At 38.2% G+C, this 15,231-nt stretch overlaps 1 protein-coding gene across 12 annotated transcripts in view; it reads right to left on the bottom strand.

Annotated features, from left to right (window-relative positions):
• The window catches only part of LOC100341111 (phospholipid scramblase 2), a 105,503-nt gene extending 93,685 nt beyond the window's left edge, over nt 1-11,818 (bottom strand). For 10 of the 12 annotated variants that reach the window (XM_008266290.3, XM_008266292.3, XM_008266293.3 and 7 more), the window contains exon 1: nt 11,699-11,818. The gene's annotated coding sequence lies outside the window, so the exon portion shown is untranslated. The remainder of the gene's footprint in view (nt 1-11,698) is intronic. The other 2 variants (XM_051818678.2, XM_051818679.2) reach the window with 1 other exon arrangement.
• Nucleotides 11,819-15,231: the final 3,413 nt, after the last annotated feature.

The raw sequence follows: 15,231 nt of genomic DNA, 5'->3' as shown, positions 1-15,231 counted from the left end.
AAAATATATATGAGTGTATACTATAAATGTATGTATATATTTTAATTTATATTTAATTGGCTTAAAGGAAAAATGTTATAAAATCATCAGAAAATAAGAATTAATGCAAACACCTTTTAAAAAAAGATTATTTGACTTATTTGGAGGGTAGAGTTATAGAGAGAAAGAGAGAGAGAGAATCTTTCATCTGCTGGTTTACTCGGCAAATGGCCACAAAAGCTAGGGCCAGAGCTTAGCCTAAACCAGGAGCAGTGTGGGTGCAGAGGCCCAAGCCCTTGGGCCATCTTCTGCTGTTTCCCAGGCAATCAGGGAACTGGATCTGAACTGGAGCAGCCGGGGACTTGAACTGGCACCCATATGGGATGCTGGTATGGCAAGTGGAGAGTTTACCTAATGCCAGACCCAACCCAAACACTTTTTGAAGTATATGTGACTTCAATAAAATTTGGTACACTCATTGTGTTCAAGTCTTTTGGGTATATAACGAGTAGTGGGATTTCTGGATCATGTGGCAGGTCTATTTCTAATTTTTTTTAAGAAAACTCCACACTGTTTTCCACAATGGCTGCACTAATTTATATTGCCACCAGCATACAACTGTTGCACAGTCTCCACATCCTTGCCAGCATTTGTTGCTCTCTGTCTTTTGGATTTTAGCCATTCTGACAGGGTGAAGTGATATCTCATTGTGGTTTTGATTTGTATTTCCCTGATGGCTAATAACGTTGAGAGTTTTTTCATATGTTTGTTGTCCATTTGTATTTCTTCTTTTGAGAATTGTCTATTAAAGACCTTTGCCCATTTTCAACTGGATTGGTTGTTTTTTTCTTTTGGGGGTGGAGTGTTGAGTTTTTAAAGTTATTAATACATTCAGGATATTAAATCCTTTGTCAGATAGGTGGTTTGCAAATATTTTTCCTATTCTGTTTAATGTCTCTTCACTCTGTTGATAATTTCCTTTGCTGTGCAAAAGCTTCTGAGCTTTATATTATAGTCCCATTTATTTAGTTTTGTTTTTGTTGCCTGTGCTATGGGGGTCTTATCCAAGAAATTATCCCCTTCACTAATGTCTTAGAGAGTTTCCATTAAGTTTGCTTCTAATAACTTCATAGTGTTGGGTTTTAAATTTAAGTCTTTAATCTATCTTGAGTTGATTTTTGTATATGGTGAGAGGTATGGATATACTTTCGTCCTTCTACATATATACATACAGTTTTGCCAGCACCATTTGTTGTAGAGACTATCCTTACTCCACTGTATGGTCTGAATATTTTTGTCAAAAATACAGTTTGCTGTATGTATGTGGACTAATTTCTGGACTCTATTCTGTTCCATGAGATGTATTTTTGGTAAGAAAAAAATGGTAAAAAGGCATGAAGTTAGGCTTTTGTTTAAAAAATAATTTTGTCTAATTCAGATATTATTTAAACCCTTTCTCAAAGTGTGAATTTAGAAAGCAAATAAAAGCAAGACATGAAGGAAACAGTAAGTAAGGGAGAGAGACACAAAGAAAGGTAAGCATAAGTATGCAATTTTGGTAAGGAAAGCTCAAAAAGGAATAGTAATTTTTATGAGAAACTGTTTTGTATGATCAAAACATTAAAGGAACAAAGATAATAAATTTTTATCTAAAGGCAGAATGATAGGTTGTTCCAGCACAAAGAAACAAGAGAAATTGTAAAAAAAATTTAGAAGATCTGAACAAACTGTAGAAAGTTTATGGAGGATGAATTTTTTAATTTATTAAGATTTATTTGTTTTGAAAGAGTAACATAGCGAGAGGGAGTGTCAGAGAGAGATCTTCCATCTGCTGGTTCACTCCCCAAATGGCTACAACTGCCAGCACTGAACCAGGCGGAAGCCAAGAGCTTTGTCCCAGTCTCTCTCCCAAGAGGGTGGCAGGGGCCCAAACACTTGAGCCGCCTTCGCTGCTTTTCCCAGGCCGTTATCAGGGAGCTGCATTGGAAGCTGAGCAGCCAGGAAACAATCCAAGGCACATTTGGGATGCTGGTGTCACAGGTGGTAATGTTACTCTCTATGCCACAACTCCAGCCCCCAGAATGAATCTTATAAAAGGAATTTTGTGTGTGTTTTAGATGGCTAAAACTTAAAACAGAATTGTTCATTTAATGTTTTTTTAAATTAAGGTTTTATATCAAAAGCACACTCATGCTCTCCAGTATATGTCCCTGAAATATCTCTTACCAAACATCATATTGACATGAATGATCACATGTATGACAGCATATTCACAGTTTGGGGAAATATGATATGCACAACTTTGAGTGTTTATTATGACAGCCGTAAAATGAATACATTTTAACTTTTAAAATATTAATTTATATTTATTTGAAAGGCAGAAAGACAGAGGCACAGGCGGAGACAGAAAAAAAAAGAGAGATCTTCCATCCCCTATTTCACTTTCCAAATGGCTACAACAACCAGGGCTGGGTCAGACCAAAATCAGGAGCCCAAAACTCATTCCGATTCTACAGAAGTGTGGTAGGAATCCAACTACTTGAGCTATAACTGGCTGCCTCTGAGGGTGCTTATTAGCAGGAAGAAACAGTTGGAGATAGAGCTGGAACTAAACCCAGGTACTTCAATATGTAGTCAGGGCACCCCAAGCAGTGTCTTAACTGCTGAACCAATTGCCTATCCCGAGGCTTCTGGTTTTTAATGCTACTGTGGAACTGGTGACAGAGAAATAGGAATGGGTAAAGTTGAACCACCACAGGTCACTTTTTCATGAGATTTTCCTATTTGTTTGTTTTTTTAAATAAAGGCTCTTCAGATTGTTGAAAATCATTGATTATTTTCAGTTTTGAAAAATTTGATTTTGACAATTTTTACTTGTGCTCTGACTTTTTTGTTTGAGGCATAGATTTTCAGGAGTCTTATCTTGAGTTGTTTTTTTTATGTGTGAATTACTATAGACAGAAAAATCTGGAATTAAAACAAATCAACATAGACAATATACATGTGCATTGGTAAATACACAAATGCTTCAGACTATGAATGATAATTTTTTTTAAATTACAAGTATGTATTTATTAGTTTTTCTGTTTCTGAGAAGTACAGCAATTCCTGGTATTCATGGAGGATTGCTTCTAAGATACCTTGCAGGTACCAAAGTCAGTGAATACTCGAGTTCCTTGTACAAAACAATGTAGGATTTTCATGTAAACTGTGTGCATTCTTCCACATATATTAAGTCATCTGAAGATCACCTAAATCTAACAGATTGTGAATGCTGCATAAATGGTTGTTATACTGTATTTTCAGTGAATAATGATAAGAAGAAAAATTAGTATGTATTCAGTACACATGGAAAGTTTTCCCAAACATTTTCTATTTTTAGTTGGTGGAATCCACAGGTATGGAAACTGCAGATATGGAAGGCTGATTTTATATTGTTTACACATATTGCATATGTGTGTATCTGTGTATATATTTTTATTATTTTGAAATACAAAGATCACCAGACAAATCACAGTGAATAAATTTGGTGTTTGCTGCTTGTCTTCTGAAAGCAGTTCAATGCTAAATTGTTTTCCTATTCATGATTAACTCTAGTCTGAAAAGACAATACATTGCTGCTAGTGGACCTAAAATACAAACATTGCTTTTAAACACAGTGACAATTCAAGTGCTACTTGTATTATAGGTCTTAAAGAGCAAGAGTAACTACATAATCTACATAGTTACATTGATTGGAAAAGTCTCCTGCATTCACAGAAACAACATGCATCTTACTTTATGATTCTGTTGAATATGTATGTTTCTTTATTTTGAGGAAAATTCTGACTTTACTTCAGGAACTCTCATACTTATAAAATATCTTATCACTTGAAAGGTTTGCAAGATATATTTTATTTATTGAAAAGCGGAATTAGGTGGGGGGAGAGAGAGAGAATATCTTCCATCTGTTGGTTCAGTCCACAAATAAGTAGGATGATCAGGACTGGGCCAAAACAAATCCAGGAGCCTGGAACTCAATCAGAATCTTCCATGTGAGTGGCAAGAACCAAATACTTAGACCATCTTCTGCCATATGTTCAGGCACATTGGTAGGGAGCTGGTCAGTCAGAAGTGGAACAGCTGTGACTTCAACCAGAGCTCTTATGGGATACCAGGATTTCAGGTGGTTACTTAACCCACCATGCCACAATGCCAACCCCATCCCGAAGAGATTTGTACATGGTTCAATATGACATCTTATAGCTAGCTCAATCCTAGGCATCCTATATCCCATTATAACAGATCAAAATATGAACCCCAGAGATGTAATGTCACTTAGATGTATATATAGAATTGCTGAAAAGAGAGGCACTTATCCTAAAAAAGAAAAATGGCTGTGACCTAAAGTGGGAGTGAAGAATATGGGTCAGGAAAGGAAAAGAAGAGGTCCATTTAGATAGACTAGTGTTTCATATATATGGCTGTTTATAGACAAAAGTAAGATGAGATCAGAGCCCTTGTTATAACCTAAATATGACATTTCTTCTTTCTTCTCTAGATATAAATGCAAATATCTGCTTCCTACTTTGAATACCGAACATCAGACTGAAAGCTTGGAGCCATTTCTGAATCCCTAAATCCTAAGCGGTGTCTCCATAAGCACAGAAAGGTTTCTCTTTTATCAGATGGGCAGCAAAGAAGCATCAGCAAAAGCTATGGATCTTCTTGCCCGGAGACTAAGGTTTCCTAATGTGATGGAAACCTTGTGCTTCTTCCTCAAATTCATTTGCTGAGAGGAGGATGCAAGATAGTGGGATAGTGAAAAAATATGCTGATTTTGACCACAGGAAGATACCAGAAGAACAGAGGGGAGGGATTTCCTTCCAGGGGACAACTGGAGAGATTTTTTCAGTGGAAATTATATACAAGAGAAGAGAGACTCTGTGGTGAATCAAACACAGTGTACAAACACACAGCAGCTAGCAGGACACTACCCAACAACCCTTGTGAATGGCAGCCACAGAGATGTCATCGTACCAGAGCAAGGTGAGACCAGGCTGCATCAGCCCACATAGCACTGGTAATCTTGTCTGAGGGAGAACCCATGGTTCCCTCTCCCTTTGAGACTGGCTTGGAGAGCTGCTAGGAGGTAAGGCAACCACCGAGTTCTGGGAAGGGAGGCCACATTGTTTTCCTCCCTTCCCCTACCAAAGCACTGAAAAGTCAGTAAGGGAAATGTTGACTTCCTAGAGTAAGGAGACTGGAGACGGTGGTGGCCTGCACACCACTAGTGGATTTGTCTGAGGGAGAGCTCCATGGTTCCAACTGACTTTGAGTCTATCCTGGAGAGTTGGCAGGGCAGGGTGTCCATTTAGCACTGTGAAGTGGGGGGATGTCGCTTCCCTCCCTTCCTGCCACTAAAACACCAGACTCAGCTTGCTGAGGCAGAGCATCAGTTGACATTTGTCATGCAGGCAGCTGTCTCTGGGGGTGGGTGGCTCATCCCATGGACAGGGAGGCTCACAGGATACACTGTGAGAGCCCTGCAGCCTATGACTGTGGGAATCCTGTAGATGTGTGACTTCTATGTAGGCTGGGAAACAGAAAAGGGCATGGGTTGTGGCTGGGTCTTTAGGCAATCACTTGAGCCTACTCCAGAAGCTCAGAATTCCCTGGGTGCTGGGGAGGGAACTCATAGAATGCTCAGTGCCTACACTATGGAGTGCATAGATCTTTTGTGTGATTCATCCACCTGAGTGGGTTGAGTGTGCAAGCACCATGAGCTTACCTTAGGCTGTTGTTCCCCTTGGCTCAGAGAAGGCCTGAGGTTGTAACAAACCAGCCAGTGTGAACATTCCCACCCTTTACTGAGAATAAAGGAGATCCACCATGCACAACTTGGGTGTTCACTGGGCTTGACCCACCCACAAATGCTGACCAGAGCTCCCTGGCCCCACCAAAAGCTCATCTCTAGATATCTGCTGTAAACTGTGAGCATTCCACTAAGCCTTAGAGGCACAATTCCAAGAACACAGCCTTCAGAGGAAGTACCAATAACTATTTCCCTATATACATAAAAATAAATGTAGAATTATATGGAACAGAACAAAAAGGAATGCAATACTACAATATTAGACTGTGAGGATGAGGAGATTGAGGAAATACCTGAAAAAGAATTTGAAAGAATGATAGGATAACTCAAAAGCACAGGGAAACAATTAAAAGAAGTAAGAAAACCAGTAAAAGACATGGATGGAAAATTCTGCCAGGAGACAGAGATATTAAAGAAAAATCAAGTTGAAATAATAGAAATGAAGAATTCAACACAACAAATAAAAAGTACAATGGAAAGCCTCAACAACAGACTCATTGAGGCAGAAGAAGGAATATCTGAGCTATGAGACCAATCCTTTAAATATCTCCATCAGACACACACACACAAGAATAAAAAGCTTAGAAAATCTGAACTGTTTCAGATCTATGGGATGCCATTACATAACCAAATACACATATCTTAGGAGTTCCTGAAGGAAAAGAAAAACAGAATGACTTGGGAAACCCATTCGGTGAAATAATAACAGAAAATTTCCCCAATTTAGAGAAAGAGATGAACATTCAAGTACAGAAGTACATAGAACCTCAAATAGATATGATCAGAGAAGAGTTTCATCATAACACATTATATTCAAATTTTCAAAAATGAAACATAAAGATCCTAAAATGTGTAAGAGAGAAACATTAGATTATCCTTAAAAGACCTCCAATTAGATTGACAGCAGATTTCTCATTAGAAACCCTCCAGGCAAGAAGAAAATGGAGAAATATAGTCCAAGTCCTTAAAGGAAAGAAACTGTCAAACCAAAATACTGTATCCAATGAAATTGTCATTTATGAATGAAGGTGAAATAAAGACCTGCCAAGACAAACAAAAATTGAAAGAATTTGTCAGCACCCAGCTGGCCTTACATATGTTATTTCAGGATGTACTACACACAGAAACAGATAAAAATAATTAGAATTATGAAAGAAGGTGAAAACATAAAATCTCCTAGTCATAGTAGTATAACGGAGATCCAATACAAGCAAAAAGAATATTTATGGGAAAATGACAGAAGTGATTATTTATCAATAATAGTCTTGAATGGACAAAATTCTCCAGTTAAAAGAAACATACTGACTAAATGGATTAAAAAGCAAGGTAATTATGTAATGATTAAAGGACTAATTCGACAGGAAGATGTGATTATAGTAAATGTATATGCACTCAATGCTAAAGTAACCAGTTATTTGAAACAAATATTAATGGATCTAAAGAGAGACTTATGCTCCAATACAATTGTAATGGGAGACTTCAACATCCCACTTTTATCAATGGACAGATCCACTTGACAAAAAGTCAACAAAGAAACGATACAGCTACTCTGCACTATGGATCAAATGGACCTAATTGATATCCATAGAATATCTTATCCCACAGCCCCAGAATACACATTTTTTCATTGATGTATGGAGCATTCTCTAGGATAAACCATATTCTAAGCCATAAAAGAAACAAATTCAAAACTATTGAATTGATACCATCTATCTTTTCTGACCACAATGAAATGAAAGCCAGAAATTAACAATGAAATGAAAGCCAGAAACTCTAGAAAATATGTAAACATATGGAAATTGAACAATATGCTCCTGAATGAACAGCGGATCATAGAAAACATCAAAAGGGTTGTAAAAGAATTTCTTGAAACAAATGAAAATGACAACAAAACATATCAAAACTTAGGGGAAACAGTAAAAGCAGTGATAAGAGGAAAGTTCATAGCAATTAGTGCCCACATCAAGAAATTGGAAAGACATTAAATAAATGATCAAAGAATGCACTTCAAGGACCTAAAAACACAAGAACAAACCCAACCCAAAATTAATCAGAAGAAAAAAAATAATAAAATTGGAGAAAAAATAAACAAAATTTAAATTAAAAAACATAAAAAGGTTCCGTGAAAGGAAAAATTGTTTTTTTTTAAACCCATGCCCAGCATAATATTAAATTTTTAAAAAGCTGGAAACATTTCCACTAAGATCTGGTAACAGACAAAAATCTTCACTCTCACCATTACTGTTCAATATAACTCTGAAAGTATTGGCCAGAGTCCTTAGCCAAGAAAAAGAAATCAAAGGGATACAAATTGGAAAAGAGGAAGTCAAATTATCCCTGTTTGTAGATAACATAACCCATTATATAGGGGAACCAAAAGACTACACTAAAAGACTGTTGGAACTTATATGAGACTTTAGCAAAGCTGATATAAAATCAACATCAAAAACCAAAGGCATTTGTATACACAAATAATGCCATGACTGAGAAAGAACTTATAAAACCAGTCCCATTTACAGAAGCTACTAAAAAATCTAAATGCCTAAGGATAAATTTAACCAATGATGTGAAAGATCTCTGCAATGAAAATTACAAAACATTAAGGAAAGACCAGCACTGTGGCATAGTAGGCTAAACCTCTGCCTACAGCGTCAGCATTCCATATAGGTGCCGGTTCATGTCCTCGTTGCTGCTCTTCCCATCCAGCTCTCTGCTTATGGACTGGGAAAGCAGTAGAAGATGGTCCAAGTGCTTGGGTCTGTGCACCCATGCGAGATCTGGAAGAAGCTCCTGGCTCCTGGTTTTGGATTGACACAGCTCTGGCCTTTGTGGTCAACTGAGGAGTGAACCAGTGGATGAATGACCTTTCTCTATGTCTCTCCTTTTCTCTGTCTTAACTCAACCTCTCATATAAATAAATAAAATCTTTAAAAGAATTAAGGAAATAAATAAAAGAAGATATAAAAAAATGGAAAAATCTTCAATGCTCATAGATTGGAAGAATTAATACCATCAAAATGTCCATACCACCCAAAGGAATTTATAGATTCATTGCAATCCAAATCAAAATACCAAGGATATTCTTCTCAGATGTAGAAAAAAAGATCCAAAAGTTCATAAGCAAACACAAGAGACCCCAAATAGCCAAAAAAAATTTTAAAAAACAAAACTGGAGGCATCATAATACCAGATTTCAAGACATACTACAGGGAAGTTATAATCAAAACAGCCTGGTTTTGTCACAGAAATAGACATTAGTCTGTTTAAGTAGTCCAATGGAACAGAATAGAAACCCCCAAAATTAATCCATGCATCTATAGCCAACTAGTCTTTGACAAATGAGTTACAATCACTCCCTGGAGAAAGGACTGTCTACTTTTATTTTTTTAAGATTTATTCATTTTACTTGAAAGTCACAGCTCCATAGAGAGAGGAGAGGCAGAGAGAGAGAGAGAGAGAGAGAGAGAGGTCTTCCATCTGCTGGTTCACTCCCCAGATGGCCTCAATGGCTACAGCTGAGCTTATCTGAAGCCAGGAGCCAGGAGTTTCCTCCAGGTCTCCCATGAGGGTGCAGGGACCCATCTTCTACTGCTTTCCTAGGCTATAGCAGAGAGCTGGATCAGAAGTGGAGCAGCCAGGACTAGAACCTATGCCCACATGGGATGCCGGCACCTCAGGTGGCGGCTTTACCCACTAACCAGAGCAATGGCCCCAGGACTGTCTACTTATTAAATGATGTTTAGAAAATTGGGTCTCCATATGCAGAAATATGAAACAAGACCCTTACCTTACACCCTATAAAAAAATCAATTCACAAAGGATCAAGAATCTAAATCTAAGACCTGAAACCATCAAATTACTAGAGGAAAACATGTGGAAAACACTGTAAGATGTAGAGGCAAAGGCTTCTTGGATAACATCCCAGAATAACAGACAAAAAGCAATAATAGACAAACGAGATCACATCATGCTAAGAAACTTCTGTACAGCAAAGGAAAAAGTCAATAAAACGAAGAGGCAAACTATAGAATGGGAAAACATATTTGCAAATGTAAAATCTCTCCAAAGGAGAGCTGTCACTCCCCCTCTTCGTGGAGGAACGACACAGGACCCTGCGCTGTTCTTTTGTCTGCTGGGCCCTCCCCGGGTTTGGGTTTGCTGCTGGTTCTTCCCGGATTGGCTACCGTCCCTTCCACCTCCGTGGAAGGGCGGTTCCCCCTGCCACTTTCCCCACTTCCGCGGGGGAGCGGCACACCGCCGGCCGGCTCTCTCGGGGGCTGCACAGGTGTTCCTTCAGATAGATGTTCCTGGTGCATGTTGTCTCTCTCCTCCTTTATAGTCCTCTTCCACCAATCCCAACTCTGCTACCCACACGCTGAGTACGCTGCTCTCCTGCAATCAGGAGCAGGTCCTGCTGTTTATTGGTTGAACTGGAGGCAGCTGTGTAGAAGCTGTTTCCTCCTCTCCCAGCGCCATATTGTGGGAGAGCAGATGCATAGAATAAGTCTTAATTCCAGTAACTTAGTCTAGTCCGAGTTGCTCCCCACAGAGAGCATGACAATGTGGCACAGCAAATTAAGCCATTGCCTCAGTTGCTGGCATTCCATAAGGGTACTAGTTGGAATCCCAGCTGCTTCACTTCTTATCCAGCTCCCTGTTAATGGCCTAGGAAAAGCAGTAGAATATATCCTAAGTGTTTAGGCCACTGACATCCACATAGGAGGCCCAGAGGAAGCTCCTGGCTCCTAGTAGTAGCCTGGTCCAAGAATGGCCATTGTGGTCATCTGAGGAATGAACCAGTGGATAGAAGATCCCTCTTCCTCTTTGTATCTCCCTCCTCTCTCTGTAACCCTGACAATCAAAATAAGTATTTTAAATAAATAAATAAGAAACCTTAATGTAGTCAGGTAATATTGATGTCTTATGATTTGATTATTTTTTATAACTCTTGTCTATGCTCTTGAGGAACAGTGATCTATTTTTACTTGTAGGACTACTTTTCTTAAGATTTTATTTATTTATTTATTTGAGAGGTAGTATTACAGACAGAAGGAAGGACAGAAAGGTCTTCCATCCACCGATTCACTCCTCAAATAGGCACAATGGCTGGAGTCAGGCTAATCCAAAGCCAGGAGCCAGGAGCTTCTGGGTCTCTCATGCGTGTGCAGGGGCCCAAGCATTTGGTAATCTTCTACTGCTTTCCTAGGCCACAGCAGAGAGCTGGATCAGAAGTGAAGCAGCAGAGACATGAACTGGGACACGTATGGGATGCTATTGCCCCAGGCAGAGCCTTAGTCTACTATGCCACTGTGCCAGCCCCTAATACTCTCTATTTAGAGAAGCATTAAGCCTGTGATTACAAAGTAAATTGAAAGCATGATATTGCAAAAAATTTAAAGAAAAAAAAGGAAGGATGATGGAGAGAGGGAGAAAAGCTGTTATATTTTTGGAATTGTTTCTATGAAATCTGTTCTCTATATTAATAAATTAAAACTACATAAAATATTCATATGCTGAAATTCTAACTTCTAAGGCAATAAGTTTAGGAGATACAGCTTTTAAGATATGGGTACTCATGAGGGAGGATCACTTAAAACTAAGATTGATACTCACGTAAAATAGACCCCAGAGAGATACCTAGCCCTTCCGTTAGGTGAGAATTTGACCACCTTGAAGGAAGCAGTCCTTCACCACAAACTCACTCTGTTAGCACCTTGATTTTAGCCATCCCAGCCTCCTGACCATGAGAAATAAATTTCTGTTGTTAAAAGCTTTTCAGTCTAAGGCATTTGTTACAGAATCCCTGATAGTCTAAGACACATAGTATGAGTTATAACATCTTGACAAGACCAGTCTAACATCTACCTTAGAGCTCATGTTGAAGAGGCTTGGTCTTTTCTCTGGCCCATAATCCAGTCTCTCAAAGTTGCTGTTAGGAAGAATCTAAGATGGGCATATCAAAAAAGCCACAACAATAAACATTCCATTCAGAACTTTGAAGTTAAGCAGTTCTATGAATACTTGCAAGTATCCCAAGATATAAATGTGATTATTCTTATATGGTTTTGGTATGGCTAAAGAAGCACCTGACAGAAGGCTAAGCAATACATATCCAACAATCAAATAATTGACCCAGTTGAGGACACTTTCTGATGGAGGTACCCATCAGTAAATGCCTCATTATTCCGTGATGAGCAATGGACGTGGCAACAATGAAATAATTATATTATGGCCCCAGGAGGGCTGAAGACCATTACATGTTGCTTTCTGTTCTTGGTTTCTGCTTTTACACTTTTTGTGAGGGGATGTTTTTAAGAAATCTCCCTCTCTGTCATCTATGAAAGAAAAGACTGAGTGGAATGTGAACTAGAACACCGTCTTTGGTAACAGGCTTTGGGAAAATGAGAAGGTAAAGACTTTGGTATCTAAACATGGTAGCAAAAGTTATTCAAATGTAAGAGAAATGGATTAGCTTCAACATCTGAGAACAGGGAAGTAGCATGGGAGGGACCTAAGCCCTTTTGTTAACCTCAGCTATGGACAATACTTAGTCTTGCATAGCTGCAATCCCCCAGAACTAGAGGGGGATGTGTACTACTGTGAAGGGATGTGGGCATGGAAGGTAATTTTTTCCTGCCTACGATGTCAATGAAGCACTTGCAGGGACATTTCTTGGGATAGGGTCAGAGACTGAGCACTTCACAGCATCAGCTGCTCTGGAAAGAAAAGAGCCCAGGGGCATCATAGGTGGAAAGAACACAAGATAAAAGCTGTAACGCAGTGAAAGTTGAGTTCAGCCTGTCCCAGAGGGACCACGTCCCTGAGGTAGCTAACTTCTTCCTGGGAAGAGAAACAGCAATTTCATAAACCCCTCAGCCAGCTTAGCCTGTTCAAACTTCTCCTTTATCTGGGACAGAAAGGAGCAAGTGAGCCTCCTAGAACTGTGCTCAGTTGGTCTCCAGTTATCTAGCCTAGAGTTTGCAGCAAACTGACATTAATAAAAGAAATATGGAACACTATTTAAATCTAAAATCTAAAAGATCCAGAAGTTTGAAAGTATCATATTGTGTCGCACATCTCTTTATCTAGAATTACCTTCTTAACTGACTTTTCTTTTAGTCACTAAGAGAATATGCTGTTTCTTACTTTTACCAAAATCATGAGACTACATAGAAATCTCAAGGAACAGAATTGTTAAGAACTATTATTCATAACATGAGTTTCATCACTAACTTACTAACAATAAAGACTCAGGTTTCTCATGTACAAATAGAACTTTGATTCCTTTAACTATAAAATTTATGGCTGCACAAATACAATCCAATACTATTTCTGGACTGTGCCTTCATGTTTTCATAAGTAGATGTTAATCTGAATTAAAATTTGAATTCACAAGTTAGAGGTAAACTTTTAAAAAATTACATTTAGAAAGCCAAATTTGGAGGAAAAACTGCAGATTGTGTATATTTTTGAGGAACTAAATATACACACAAATGTATATTGACAAAAAAATCAAAACCTAAAAATAAGTCACAAATAAACACCATTGTAAAGGACAGCATGTGTTTTCTCGGCAGGGAAAATATTAGATTAGATATATTTAATATCAAGAAAGAATAAACTATAATTCTTCTAAAAAAAGTATTCTAGTTAGAACACTACCTGTGCCATCGGAAAGTCATAAAATACTTTTTACAGTAATGTCATCCAAGTGGAGTAGAGAATCAGTAGTGCATTAATAATAAAAAAGAATAAGAATTGTAAAATGTCCTTATTTTATTCTAAAAAACTAACCTCATTCTATAAGTAAGAAAACAAAAAAAATCATTAAGGCTTCATTGAACCTTTTGTTCAAATTTGTAAAAATGTAAATTTTAGGTTCCTGAAATTAAATCCTGGACATATTTGGATTTTGGAATAAAAAATTACATGCTTTCATTTATTTTTTACTTTTGATGATATGAATGAATTGAACTGTCCACCACTTACTCTTAATGTCCTATGATACATGAAATCAACAGTTACTAGAAAAATGGTTTGGCTAATAGTTTTCAACATAACTTTTAGAGGCACAAAGGTGAACATGGCATTTATTTCTTCAGTTGACAAAACTTTCAAAATTGACGTGTGAAGTTTTGTAACCAGTGTAATAGATCATGACAGTGACATACACCAGTGAGGAAACAGAAATTGGCCATATTATAGATAAACAAAACTTCACAGCTCCATGGTCCTTTACCTCAGAGATCTGGTGGTCTTGAATGGTGCCCTCTGACTTAGGAACACTGATCACTTGGCAGAATTACAGAAGATTGTGTCTAAACGTTGATGCAGAACACCCGGATTACTTAATGTTTTGTGACACTATAGACATGAACCATGAAGATTCAATTCTTTCACTTAAGGATATGATTGTTTCATTAACACACACCTTACATTTTCAGTAAGATCAGAAAGATCACAACAATAAAACCAACAATGGGCTTAAATGTGTTTTTATTGCTTGGAGCATCAAGTTTTTCAGACTTCAAATCCTAATTCTCTCCCACGTTCATAAAAGGCATGCTTTATATTGGACACACACACACACACACACACACACACACAATGTCTGATAAAACTACAACAGCAGTCCCCTGAATGATTGCCTCACTGTCAGTTTTACAACAGAGGGAAAGTCAAAGGAAATCTTCCACTTATTACCTTCCATTTTAACTTAGATGCAACTTTAGGTATGAACAACTCCATTAAGAAATCCAAGCTCATTACTACTTTGATTGGCCTTGCTCTTCCTTATTTACTCCTACCATGCAAAGAATACTTTTTTAAAAATCAGTATCTTATAGGTTAACACACTTTTAATTATACTTTGTCAAAAAGGAGTATCACTTTTTAAAAGAAAATCTTGAAAACCATTAACTTAAGTGGAGTAAGAAGGAATAGAAAATGAGTAACATCCTCCACTAAACATCTCCCCACACAGACACCAGTTTGAGCAATTACTTGTGCACCGTTCTACCTTTACAAGAGCTAGGAAAGCCAGGTGGGAGACCATAGTGCCTAGTTTTAGTACCGTAATGAGAAAGGGCATGGTGTAGGTGTTACCAGAACAAATTAGGCCTGGGCTGCTTGAAGCTGGACAGTCAATACACCAGAGAGGAGAGCTGATGCAATGAGACTCTAAGTTTATTAGAGTGACCACATGCGTTCCTGTCCTGGCAGCTCTCCTTCTGATCCAGCTCTCTTCTTACGGTCTGGGAAAGCAGAAGATGGCCCAAGGGCTTGGGCCTCTGCACTCGCATAGGAGACCTGGGAGAAGCTCCTGGTCCCTGGCTTCGGATCGGCCCAGTTCTGGCCATTGTGACTATTTAGGGAGCGAACCGGTGGATGGAAGACTT

The sequence above is a fragment of the Oryctolagus cuniculus genome, chromosome 4 (assembly GCF_964237555.1).
Source record: "Oryctolagus cuniculus chromosome 4, mOryCun1.1, whole genome shotgun sequence".
Classification (NCBI taxonomy): domain Eukaryota; kingdom Metazoa; phylum Chordata; class Mammalia; order Lagomorpha; family Leporidae; genus Oryctolagus; species Oryctolagus cuniculus.
Note: the sequence above shows the minus strand (reverse complement) of the source record. Positions and strands in the feature narration are given on the sequence as shown.